The sequence below is a fragment of the Zea mays genome, chromosome 8 (genome assembly GCF_902167145.1).
Source record: "Zea mays cultivar B73 chromosome 8, Zm-B73-REFERENCE-NAM-5.0, whole genome shotgun sequence".
Lineage (NCBI taxonomy): Eukaryota > Viridiplantae > Streptophyta > Magnoliopsida > Poales > Poaceae > Zea > Zea mays.
In genome coordinates this window covers 44,206,589-44,217,812 of record NC_050103.1, presented here as the reverse complement: position 1 = coordinate 44,217,812, position 11,224 = coordinate 44,206,589, and positions in this window count along the sequence as shown.

Below are 11,224 nucleotides of genomic sequence, written 5' to 3'. Positions count from 1 at the left end.
TTATCTTCTTGCCATGATTTTATTTCTAACCTTAAGAATTTAAATGCTGATTTAAATGCTAAGCTAGAAAATGTAAATGTTGCTAGTTCATTTGTGAAACATGTGTCTATTTGCAACAGATGTAAAGAAATTGATATTGATGCTTGCAATACTCATGCTTCCACTATTCTTAAGTTGAATGATGAAGTTTCAAATGGTCAACTTAAAATTTGCAAGAATGGATATGATAAAAATAAAATTTGCCACGGATGCCTACACCATTGGTAGACATCCCTCCATTAAGGATGGACTTGGTTTCCAAAAGGAAACTAATAACTTAACAAGCCAAAGGGTCTCCAATCTCATCAAAGAGAAAGGGAAGGCACCTATGGCTAGTAGTTCTCATTATCTCCATGACAAAAAGAACCATGCTTATCTGTACGCTCATGTTAAGAATGCTTCTAGTGTTGCTCATCATGATAGTTGTTATGATCATGTTGTTTTACCTACATGTCATGATGCTGTTTTTGACTCCCATGCCATGTTTGCATCATCTAGCTCTACACATGCCCATGGTAGAAATAGACATAAGCATTATGTTCATCGTGTTGTTTCTCGTGCGCCTAGAAATGCAATGAATGGCCCAACTATGCTTTATCATACTTATGATGCTTCATATGTTCTAATTTGTAAAAATGATAAAGTTGTTGCTAGAAATGTAGGACCTAAGTGCAAGGGAGGCAAGACTTGCATTTGGGTTCCAAAGTCTTATGTGACTAACCTTGTAGGACCCAACAAGAGTTGGGTATCTAAATCCTAAGCTTAAATCATCTTGCAGGTTTATGCATCTGGTGGCATAAGTTGGATTATTGACAGCGGATGCATAAACCACATGACGGGGGAGAAGAAGATGTTCACTTCCTACGTCAAAAACAAAGATTCCCAAGATACGATTATCTTTGGAGATGGGAATAATGGCAAGGTCAAAGGTTTGGGTAAAATAGCCATCACTACTGATCATTCAATTTCCAATGTATTCTTAGTAGAATCGCTTGGTTATAATTTGCTTTCTGTAAGTCAATTATGTCATATGGGCTATAATTGTTTATTTACAAATGTTGATATATCTATCTTTAGAAGAAGTGATGGTTCATTAGATTTTAAAGGTGTATTAGACGGCAAGCTCTATTTAGTTGATTTCACTAAAGAAAATGTCGATCTAGATGCATGTTTAATAGCTAAGACTAATATGGGTTTGCTCTAGCACCGTCGTCTAGAACATGTTGGAATGAAGAATCTTCATAAGCTTCTAAAGGGAGAATATGTGTTAGGACTAATCGATGTATGGTTTAAGAAAGATAGACCTTATGTAGCGTGTCAGGCAGGGAAGCAGGTGGGAACTACTCATCCAAGCAAAAATGTGATGACAACATCAAGACCACTGGCACTCCTCCACATGGATCTCTTCAAGCCCATTGCTTATCTTAGCATTAGAGGAAGTAAGTACGATCTTGTTATTGTTGATGATTTTTCCCGCTTCACTTGGGTATTCTTTTTGCAGGATAAAATATAAACCCAAGGTACTCTAAAGTGCTTCCTAAGGAGAGCTCAAAATGAGTTTGAGCTCAAGGTGAAGAAGATCAGAAGCGACAATGGATCTAAATTCAAGAATCATCAAGTAGAAGAGTTTCTTGAGGAAGAAGGCATCAAGCATGAGTTCTCCGCTCCCTACACACCACAGCAAAATGGTGTAGTAGAGAGGAAGAACAGGACGCTCATCGATATGGCGAGAACAATGTTTGGAGAGTACAAGACGCCTGAGCAGTTTTGGTCAGAAGCCATAAATACAACTTGCCATGCCATAAACCGGCTCTATCTTCATCGCCTCCTCAAGAAGGCGTCTTATGAGCTTCTAACCAGTAACAAACCCAATGTTTCATACTTTCATGTATTTGGGAGAAAATGCTACATCTTGGTTAAGAAAGGTAGGCATTCAAAATTTGCACCCAAAGTTGTAGAAGGTTTTTTACTAGGTTATGATTCAAATACAAAGGCATATAGGGGCTTCAACAAATCGTCGTGTTTAGTTGAAGTCTCTAGTGACGTCGTATTTGATGAGACTAATGGCTCTCCAAGAGAGCAAGTTGATCTTGATGATGTAGATGAGGATGAAGTTCCAATGGCCGCAATGAGAACTATGGCAATAGTGATGTGCGACCGCAAGAACAACAAGATCAAGATCAACCATCTTCCTCAACATTGGTGCAACCCCCAACTCAAGATGAGGAACAGGTACCTCAAGATGCAAGCATGAATCAAGGGGGAGCACATTAAGAAAAGGATAAAGAGGAAGAAGTACAACAGGCACCTCCAACTCAAGTCTGGACCACCATCCAAAGGAATCATCCAGTGGATCAGATTCTGGGTGACATAAGCAAGGGAGTAACCACTCGTTCACGTTTAGCTAACTTTTGTGAACATTACTCTTTTGTTTCTTCTATTGAGCCTTTCAGGGTAGAAGAAGCCTAGCAGGATCCAGATTGGGTGTTGGCTATGCAGGAAGAACTCAATAACTTCAAAAGAAATGAAGTGTGGAGTTTGGCGCCTCATCCAAAGCAAAATGTTGTGGGAACCAAGTGGGTGTTTCGCAACAAGAAAGATGAGCACAGTGAGGTGACAAGAAACAAGGCTCAACTTGTGGCAAAAGGTTATGCCCAAGTCACAGGTTTGGATTTTGGGAAGACTTTTGCTTCTGTAGCAAGGCTCAAGTCAATTTGTATACTATTGGCCTATGATGTTCACCACTCTTTTAAGTTTTTTAAAATGGACGTGAAGAGCGCCTTCCTGAACAGACCAATCAAGGAGGAGGTGTGTATGTGGAGCAGCCCCCTGGCTTCAAGGATGACAGGTATCTCGACCATGTTTACAAGCTCTCTAAGACACTCTATTGACTTAAGCAAGCTCCAAGAGCATGGTATGAATGCCATAGATATTTTCTCATATCTAATGCTTTCAAGGTCAGGAAAGTGAATCCTACTCTTTTTACTAAGACTTGTAATGGTGATCTGTTTGTATGCCAAATATATGTCGATGACATAATATTTAGTTCTACTAATCAACAGTCTTGTGAAGAGTTTAGCAGGGTAATGATGCAGAAATTCGAGATGTCGATGATGGGCGAGCTAAACTACTTCCTTGCATTTCAAGTGAAGCAAATCAAGGAAGGAACCTTCATCTCCCAAACAAAGTATACCCATGACCTGCTTAAAAGATTTGGGATGAAGGACGCAAAGGCCGCCAAAACGCCAATGGGAATCGATGGACACTTGGACCTCGACAAAGGAGGTAAGTCCGTTGATCAAAAGGCATACCGATCTATGATAGGGTCTTTACTTTGTCTCTGTGCAAGTAAACCGGATATAATGCTTAGCGTATGCATGTGTGCTAGATTTCAATCCGACCCCAAGGAATGTCATCTTGTGGTTGTGTCGTGAATTTTTAGATATTTAGTCCATACGCCTTGCTTCGGGATCTGGTATCCAAAGGGGTCTACCTTTGACTTAATCAGATATTCAGATTTCGACTATGCCGGGTACAAAGTTGATAGGAAGAGCACATCAGGGACCTATCAGTTTCTAGGAAGGTCTCTGGTGTCTTGGAGCTCTAAGAAACAAACATCCATTGCCCTATCCACCACTGAGGCCGAGTATGTTGCTGCAGGCCAGTGTTGAGCGCAACTACTTTGGATGAGGCAAACCCTCTAGTACTTTGGCTACAATCTAAGCAAAGTCCCACTCCTATGTGATAATGAGAGTGCAATCTGCTTGGCAGATAATCCTATTGAACACAGGCACACTAAGAACATAGACATTTGGCATCACTTTTTGAGAGACCACCAGCAAAGGGGAGATATCGATGTTTTCCATATTAGCACCGAGAACCGGGTAGTCGATATCTTCACCAAGCCTTTAGATGAGAAGAGGTTTTGCAGGCTGTCACACCCGGTTCTGGGGGCAAAACCGAATGCATAGCATATGTGTGCCAGGATCCATTTTTCACAAATATGTTGACATCACAAGTGTAATATATCAAAAGACAATGCAATAAAGGCGTAAAGAGAGTAGAATAACTTTATTACATCATCCAGACATAAGTATCTTAAACAGTATCATCAAAGTATAGCGGAAATAACATGGGTAATCTCCCACAGGAAGATGACCGGCGCATCGTTAGACTCAGTACTCATCAAAATCTTCATCAAGGTCTTCTTCATCACCCACTGATCAAAATATTAGCAAGGGTGAGCTCACTTATGGTCGGGGCTCAGCAAGTGGGGGGAAATTAATGCATGTTTAACAAGGTAAGGCTAAGGTTAAGCGGTAAGCATTTTAGTTGGTCAATATTTTATTCGCAACACTTGTCTTACTAATAAGTGTGTCCCAAATATCCCAATTAATCAAAGGCATAAAATTATATCAAAAACACTTAAGTGAAATCACTTAAGCAAACCATTTGTGAATCATCGGATCACGATTTATTCTCCATCTTTATGTTCAATTATCATGTGAGGGTCCAGGTTGCTCTTAACCGTGTGCACGGCTGGCATATCAGTTTTACACTCTGCAGAGGTGGTACAACTTTACCCACAAGCCATGTATCCCATCTAGCCTAGGTTGTACAGACCCTTAAACACTGCCGAGGTGAAAGGCTAGGGATCCACTATGAGGTTTTCACAAAATACACTTAATACAAAGAAACCTGCTAAGGTTTCTAAGTCGGTGTGGAGGTCCTCTGGGCGAGGTACCTTAGCCAAGAATACGTCCCCATGTTAACGTGAGCTGCCACCACTGCTGCTCCCCTCTTGCCCATATTTCAGGTAAGGTTGCTAGGTACTAAACACATTAAGTTAATTACCAAAGCCAGAGCCATGATAGCACTCGTGGTTGCACTGTTATCCTGGGTGGTCATTCCATGTTCCATTTAATATGAAATAATCTTGTTTAACCATCGGGTTAACATCATAATACAAATTTCATTTCTAGAACAATAGTATCAGTGAAAAAGTGACCTCATGTTTATCAAGTTGAGCGATAGCAACAACTGCAAAGCATAGTATTTTTCCCAGGGTAATCAAGGAATAAAGTCAGTAATTCTAGGAAATCCTTAATTAGGTAAATTCCATCAAATTATGCAATATATCCAAAATGTAAACATTGTTATATGCATTACTTGGGTACAAATAGAATATGCAGAGGGAGAATCCACTTACCTTACTCAAAAGTGTCATTTGGGTCGTCCTCAAACAAATTTGAATCCTCTACCACACAATCAGCTTCTAATAACTTCGCACGTCGCCATACAAAAAGAAAATATACACAACTAAATAAACATACATCATTACATAAATATACACCATTACACAAATAAACATACACAATACAAAACACACTTACAAAAGAAAGGCGTCTAAAATAGAACTTGATTTGTAACTATAATATAAGTCTACTCGCATCGACGTCTATCTCATTTGCTATGATATATATATATAATAATTTTGTTTCGAAAATTCACTAGTGGAATCTATATGGCAAATTGACTATGGAAGCATATACTATATGGATTCATTTAAAAATACATAAATATGGCGCTAATTCAAACTTTATAGAATCTAGAAAATTAACCCATTAATTATTGTATTTCTACTGGAAAGGATGTGGGTTATATTTTCCTTTACTATTTATTTCAAAAATTATATTAAAACAATATGACGTTTATTCATAAAATATTCATTAAACTATGATTTAGACTATAGTAGACATGATCACAATTATAACATTTCAACATCTATTAGGAGTTCTATTATTTCTTAGTATGCATAAACAATATAGACATGTGTATACACATATAAATCTTGGATATATATACCTAAATTACTTTTGTGCAAAGATAAATGATCACATATCTTTTGGATAGGAATACGGGATGTACATTTTTATTTTAATCTTTCGCAAAACCACATTTAAACAATTACTATCAATAATACTACTCGTGTGAACATAGAAAACCAATGCAGCGTCAAATTGTTTCTGCAGGGCTAACTTCCAATTAAATATAGACATTTAGGGGGTACCACATAAGATTATAAGGGCCTAAATTGAAGTTATTTGTACTGTAGAAGACTTGAGCACGATTTACAGATGGACAGGGACTAAAATGAGAAATGTTCATCTTCTACCTCGGTTCAGTTCATGCGCACAGGGAGATGGAGGTCGGTGAATAGGGGGCTCGGCGAGTGGAAGTGGGATGGCCGAGTAGGGGCAGTGGTGGTCGTCGGGGTCGTGGCTTCACTCGGCTCAACGGCGTACGGCGCCCTGGCTCCGGTGGCCGGCGACGAAGGAAACTCCGGCGATGAAGGGCACGACAGCGTCTCTGTGGGTGGCTCATAGCAAGAGAGAAGGGCGCGAGGGGCTAGAGGTTTGGGCAGGGCTCCAGGGCGCGGCCTCGGATTTTATAGAGAGAGGTGGAGAAGAGGGGCACCCGGCAGAGGAAGAAACGGGCGGTAATGGCGCCCTTGATGGCCATTACGGCGGAGGTTTCCTCATTGATGGGGAAGAAGACGTGGGGGAGAAGAGGGGGGACAGAGAAGAAAACGGCCGCCGCTTGAATGCTCCACTTCCGTCCGGAGCCAAGGGGGCGCGGGGTAGGCGAGGCGGCGTGGGAGGCCAAGCGGCGCGGTAGCACGTCCGCAAGCGCACAGGCGCGCTCGCGCGGGGAAGAGACGGCGCCTGCGGGTGGGCCCCATGCGCCATAGAGAGAGGGTGAAGGGGAGAGTGGAGGCCACGTGGCTGGGCCCTGGTGGGCCAAAAACGGCTAGGGTTAGGTCTTGGCTGGGCCGAATTCGGTCTGACCGAGCTCCGCGGGGTTTTTTTCTAAATATAAGTATACTTTATAAAATAAAAAAATCTAATAAATCCAATAATAGTTTCTAACACTAAATATTTATTTTATATATGTAAGTTAATTGTGTTTTGAAAAAAATGAAATACTATTAAAATAATCCTCAATCATTAATTCAATCAAAAAACATCCTCTGAAAAATGAATAAAAGAAATCAAGCACTTGATTTAAAATTTAAAATTTTATCCTCAACTAAGTTTAGCAACTAGTAATGAATTGTTTTAATTGATGGAATTAAGGAATTACACAGGCTGCGTAGTGAGCTAAATGTCTTAGATTCGTGGAACTTGGATTGATCTATAGCTTAAATGTGTTTTTATGCCTTTGATCATGTTCTTTTAAGCATCTCTGTCTTTACTTATTTTGGTGCTCAAGTTGTACAAGTCATCCTCGGACCTCACATGATGCACATGTTTAGGGGGAGGATGTACTACAACTTGACCCTTTGAGACTAATGTGTTTGCTTGAGTGATTTTGATATAGCTTCAAAGATGGATTGAAAGGGAAAAGGTGGACTTGGGCAAAGAAGAGGCTTCCACTGCATTCCGGTATCAATGTATCTTGGTCCAAGTCCTTATCTGTGGTTTCTCATTGCTTTTGGTCTTACTTGCAATTTTTTGTGAAGCAATGGAGTTAAAAGGCCAAATAGTTCTTCTGTTTTGGTACTTAATGCCAAAGGGGAGAAATTAAGGCCAAAGCAACTAGATCAGCTACCACTTGTGAATTTTTCAAAAGTTTTAGTGTAAGTATACTTGGTTTTGGACAAAATCCCTTTATTGCAAAAACTACTCTCTTATGGGGGAGAAATTTGATTATGGGAAAAGGGGGGAGTTTTGGTGTTTGATCAAAACTAGTCTTGAAATATATTTCGATTTGCCAAAACAAAAGTTTTTGACATAGAGATAGGAAAATGAATTTGTTTTGCAAAAACAAACCAAGTGGTGGCAAAAGTGATCCAAATATGCCAAATCCTATGAAAATTTAATTGGTCTTCAATTTGACATCAATTTGCACTCTTTAGCTTGTATTTGAAAATGTTGTTGCATTCTGAGTTGCTTTTGATGTGTTGGCATAAATCACCAAAAAGGGGAGATTGAAAGGGAAATGTGACCTCGGGCCATTTCTATATGTTTTGGTGATTAGATGCTCAACACATTGAGTTATGACTTTAATGAGCTAAGAGTTAAAGAGATGCAAATGGAAAAGCAAATGTATGATTCTAGCACTTAGTAAAAATTGTTTTTTGTACTAACTATGTTCTACTAACTGCTTGGAAACTTCTCGAATCAAGAAAGATTCAAAGGGGGAAGTTTGGCTAAGTTCTGCCAAACCTGCACCAACCTATAGTGGACCAGACTGTCCGGTGTGCACCGAATAATGTCCGGTGCCTAGGCTGGTGCGCTAAGTGAACTGGGCGCTCTGAGGAAAAACATTGGGCGTCGCGGCTATAATTCACTGGGCTGTCCGGTGTGCCAATCGCGTGCCCAGCCAACGGTCGACTGTGTGATCAAAGGGCGCCATGTGGCTCAGCCAACAGTCAGCAGGCGACACCGGACTGTCCAGTGTGCCATGGGCCAACGGCTGGCAACGGTCGTCTTCTCCGAATAAGGAAGGGAATCGCGCATTGTTCATTGTCTGGTGCGCCCACGGACAGAGGGCAACCATGGCCTCCAAATGGGACTCCAACGGCTCCTAGCTGTCTTGGGGCTATAAAAGGGACCCCTAGGCACATGGAGCAGAACACCAAGCACCCATTGAACATCCTACAACATCGAGACTTTTCAAACACGCAATTGTTTCATTGTGATAGAGATTTGAGCACTTCCTTGAGTTGTAACTCTGTTGTGCTGTTTTGTGTGCTTTTTCTTGTCTTGTGTGTGTGTTGTTGCAGCAACGCTCGCTCTTGTGTGTGTTTCTATTCCACCTTACTCGTGTGTTCATTTGAGATCAATTGTGTAAGGCGTGATATACCTCACAACAGGATATTGTTGAGATAAAGAGAATTGTGGTATTCAAGTTGATCTTTGGATCACTTGAAAGGGGTTGAGTGCAACCCTCATCCGTTGGGATACCACAACGTGGAGTAGGCATGTATTCCACTTGACCAAACCATGAGATAAAAATCATTGTGTCACTTGCCTTTATCCTACTATGATTTTCTATCCATTCACTTCACTTATATTATTGCTTTAAGTTTAATACTCACTTAGTGAAGAGCAATTAAGTGAAGAAGTTTAATCTGCTCATACTCTTCATTCGAACTTGGTTCTTACTTTCACTAATCCAATATTAGACCATGTTTGTTTTGTTGAGTTATTTTTTATAGGATCACCTATTCACCCCCCCCCCCCTCTAGGTGCTCTCAGCTGATGTAACAGATGGCTAATACTATGGCAGAGATGCAAGCTCAGATCTGCCAAGACCGACATCAGCCACCACCAGCACCACCCAGGGATAAGCATCGGGAGTTTATGAGTCATAAGCCACCCACCTTCTCTAGCTCCCCAGATCCACTAGAGGCCGACGATTGGTTGAAGACAGTAGAGAAAATGCTTAATATCGCTCAGTGCACTGATAGGAAGAAGGTCCTCTATGCATCGGGTCGCCTCACTGGCCCCGCTGTAGACTGGTGGGGTTCTTATTGTGCTGCTCACGCCGCTGCTAACACCATCACCTAGTCAGAGTTTTCTGCTAATTTCAGGAATTATCATATTCCTATTGGGATGATGAAGATCAAGAAGAAGGAATTCCTTTCCCTCAAGCAGGGGAATATGATAGTGAGTGAATACAGAGATAAATTTATTCAGCTGTCCCGATATGCTCCTGAGGTGGTTACCGAGGATGAGAGGAAGCAGGAACAGTTCCTGGAGGGACTCATTGGGCCACTCCAGTACCAGCTGATGTCTCATACCTTCCCATCTTTCCAGAAGCTTCTGGATAAGCCATAGCACTTGAACACAAACGTGTTCAGCTTGGCGAGATGAAGAGGAAGGTCATTACCCAGGGCCAGGGAAGCAGCAGCATTCGTCCTCGCCATGCTCTGCCCTAGGGTACACAAGCTCGTCCTGGAGGAGGGCAGCAATCTCACTAGTACCCTGTTCAGTAGACACCTCAGGCCACACCCCAGACTCCATGTCATCATCAGGCTGCCCTAGCTGACAACGCGGCGAGACCTGCTAGCGAGAACACTGCTACTGGCACTACATGCTTCAAGTGCAGCGAGGTTGGGCACCATGCCAATGTTTGTCCTAAGAGGAACCCCAACACTCCAGCTCGAGGCAATAATCAGGGCAAGCAGACTTAGACTCCAACTAGCAATCGTGGATATAATATTGCCAAGGTTAATGAAATCATTGTTGAAGCTACTGTTGATGGTTCTAACATCGTCATTGGTACGTTCTTCATTAATTCCATGTAGGCTTCTATACTTTTTGATTCTGGAGCTTCACATTCATTCATATCTGCATGTTATGTTAATGCAAATAGTCAACCTTACCTCGCTATGTGTAGACCTATGGTAGTCATTACACCTAAAGGGCCTTTTGAGGCAACATATATGAGTCATAAAATAGAAGTAACAATACTGGGACGAAAATTTTGGCCTATGCCTGTAGTGCTAGAAGAGAGTACCATGACTTAATCTTTGGTATGAACTAGTTAAAACATTGGCAGGCAGTAATACATTGTGCTAGAGGAACTATAGAGCTTTCTAGTCCTGATGGAGATAGATTTCAAGTCACAGTTGCACCACCACCATCTACCCAACCTGTTATATACCTGGTTAATGGTAAATTTGTGGGTGATCATGTCAAAGTTGTTAGAGAATACCTAGATGTTTTTCCCAAATAGTTACCCGGAATGCCACCAGATAGGGAAGTGGAGTTTGTTATTGATCTCTTACCTGGAACCGCTCCTATTTCTAAAACACCCTATAGAATGTTTGTGCAGGAATTAAAAGAACTTAAGAAATAGCTAACAGAGTTGTAGGAGTCGGGGTATATTCGTCCTAGTTCTTCACCATGGGGGGCACTTGTTCTGTTTGTTCAGAAGAAAGATGGTTCCTAGAGGATGTGTGTGGATTATCGATCACTTAATGATGTGACCATTAAAAATAAGTACACCTTACCCCGTATTGAGGATTTGTTTGATCAAATGAGAGGAGCTAGGGTATTCTACAAAATTGATCTCAGGTCGGGTTATCATCAAATGAAGATTTGGCCTTATGATATCCCAAGACGGCTTTCTCTACCCGATATGGGCTATATGAGTTCAATGTCATGTCATTTGG